Consider the following 2,765-nt stretch of genomic DNA (forward strand, 5'->3'; position numbering starts at 1 on the left):
TGGGTCTGAGGGAGGAGGGGCTGGGGGTCAGGACTTCTGGGTCTGAGAAAAGAGGGACTGGGGTTCAGGACTTCCAGGTCCGAAGGACCAGAGGCTGGGGGGGCTGAAGGAGAAGGGTCTGGGGGGGGCTGGATTCCTGGGTCTGAGGGAGGAGGGGCTGTGGGTAGGAAGGCCTCAGTGTGAGGAAGGAGAAGGTGGGAGTCAGGACTCCTGTGTCAGAGGAAGGAGGTGCTGGAGGTCTAAACCGGTGGGTCAAGACATGGAGATCACGGAGATAAAAGGAGGATTTGTTAGATTCCGTGTTATTGTTGTTGTTGTGGGGACCTAGGCTCCCTCTCTCTTGCTTTTTTAATTATTATTTTTTATTGTGATTTAAGTGGAAGTTTACAGAAAAGTTGGACTTTCATTCATTCATAGTGGCACATTGCAACATGTCTTGATTTCTTCAACGTGCAACAGAACTGACTTGACAGTTGTGGACTAAAGATCTGATTATTATAGAAGGTCAAAAAGGGGGGGGGAGGCGAGCTCTGGTGGCCTAGTGGCAAGAAGGTGCACTGCAATCCTAGATATGAGCGGTTCAAATCCACCAGATGCTTTGCTGGAGAAGGAGGAACAATCTCCTGTACCAGTCAAATCTGATTTGACGGTACACACACACACACACACACACACACACACAAATAATAATAATTAAAAATAAAAATAATATTAAAAAAAAGGGGGGGAAGAGGAATAGAAAGCTCTGGTAGCCTAGTGGCAAGAAGCTGCACTGCAATCCCAGAGGTACGCGGTTCGAATCCACCAGAGGCTCTTTAGGAGGAGGAGGGGCAATCTCCTCCTATATCAATCAGATCTGATTTGATGGTACACACACAAAATAACAAAATAAAATAATTTAAAAAAAAGAGAAGTAAAAGCTACCCCCACCTTCTCTGAGGTTCCTTAAATAACCTGAACCCTTGCAAAAAATTTCCATGTATTCACAAACTCATGTCTTTACATATGTCTTATGGGGATTTCCCCTCCTTTATTTTTTTTTTCTAAATTAAAAAAATATATATCACATGAGACATTCTCTTTTGCAGCTCTTATGCTTGCACTCTCTCTTGAAAATATTTTCATGTGAAAGAGCTCTGGGGGTTTAGCGGGAAAGAGTTGCACTGCCAAGCCAAAGGCATGTGGTTCGAATCCACAGGAGAAAAATGGGCAGTCTGCTCCCATACGATTCCTTGCCTCTGGAAACCCGCCGGAGAGTCAGCTACGGGTTGGTCTGTCTCACTGGTCCACACCACCACCACCACCACCACCACCACCAGCACCACCACTACCAACCCATGACTAAGCTTCTCAGGCAGCTCAGATCCACCAGCTGGTCCATGGGAGAAAGGTGGGCAGCCTCCTCTAGTTAAGATTTGCAGCACCAGAAACCTGCTGGAGGATTGCCAGGAATTACAACTGACTGGAAAGCAGTGAGCGAGTGAGTGGCCTCTTTAAAGCGCTCCAGAGCATCCGGACGGATGGTGAAGAGATTGAGATTGTTCACAGCTTTACTCTGCTTGGCTCCACGGTCAACACTCTTGACACCAGTAGCCAGGAAATTTAAAAACAAACAAACAAAAGAACCCCAACCAACAAAAAAAAGTATTGCAATGGGAAAGTCTGCTGTTAGGGACCTCCTCTCCAGGGTACTGAAGAGCAATGGTGTCACTCTGGAGACTAAGGTGCGTCTGATACAGACCATGGTCTTTGCAATCACTTGTTATGCATCAGAGAGCTGGATAATGACTAGGGAGGATAGAAGGCGAATTGATGCCTTTGAGCTGTGGTGCTGGAGAAGTGTATTGAATGTACCATGGACTGCTAGGAAAACAGATTCATCCTGGAAAGGGTTAAACCAGGCTGCTCCTCGGAGGCAAGGATTCTGGGACTTCGTCTGACATACTTTCGATATGTTGTAAGGAGGGACAGGTCCTTGGAGAGGGATGTCATGCTTGGGAGGGTAGAGGGACGGTGCAGGAGGGGAAGACCCTCTATGAGGTGGACTGATTTAGTGACTGGGGTAATTGGCAGATAACAACAACAACAACAGAGTGAAGATATGGGGTGCCATGGTGTTACATGTTGCACTGCTTAGGTAAGGAGATCAGCGCTTTGAATGTTCTTTCTCCTGTGACGCAGCCCAGTGTGCTAGCGTTACTGAACTGACAGCCCAGTGTGCTAGCGTTACTGAACTGACACAGCCCAGTGTGCTAACGTTATTAAACGCAAGGAATTCTTTCCTCAGGCAATTACCAATAAGACAAACGGATTGCACTATCCATAAGCACCTTATTACAGATCTGGGAAGACAGCAGGTTGGCCTCAAAGACTGCCTCCTGACTGGGAGAGGTCACCAGGCTCTTATATTAGGGTGAGACACCAACTTACTTCACATTTTGTTAGTAAAATCAAAGAATTTCTCTATCTGAAAGAAAACCAATCACATCCAGATACTCCCTTTCCCCAGTAAATAGGCAGATGAAGTTTCAATTCACATATGATTGGGGGGGGGAAGGCTTCAAAGAGATAACAGCTAGTCTAGAAGATGCATATCCTCTTCTGATAAACAGACACTGATAAAGAAAAGACAGTAAGAGTTCTAAGATCAAGCAATTAGGGGTGGGGGTAAGGCTGAGAAAAACTGGATGAAATAGTTTACGGCGTTGAAGTCTATGGGGGAGAGAATAGTTTAAAAGTATTATATTTTAGGGCATTATGTTTAT

The 2,765-nt window shown here is 45.8% G+C and overlaps 1 protein-coding gene across 1 annotated transcript in view; it reads left to right on the forward strand.

Annotated features, from left to right (window-relative positions):
* Positions 1 to 2,765, forward strand: part of OSCAR (osteoclast associated, immunoglobulin-like receptor) — an 11,093-nt gene that overhangs the window by 1,883 nt on the left and 6,445 nt on the right. The gene's annotated exons all lie outside the window — the stretch shown is intronic.

The sequence above is a fragment of the Elephantulus edwardii genome, unplaced genomic scaffold (assembly GCF_000299155.1).
Source record: "Elephantulus edwardii isolate Elephantulus edwardi_28Jun2011 unplaced genomic scaffold, EleEdw1.0 scaffold00208, whole genome shotgun sequence".
In the NCBI taxonomy this organism is placed as follows: domain Eukaryota; kingdom Metazoa; phylum Chordata; class Mammalia; order Macroscelidea; family Macroscelididae; genus Elephantulus; species Elephantulus edwardii.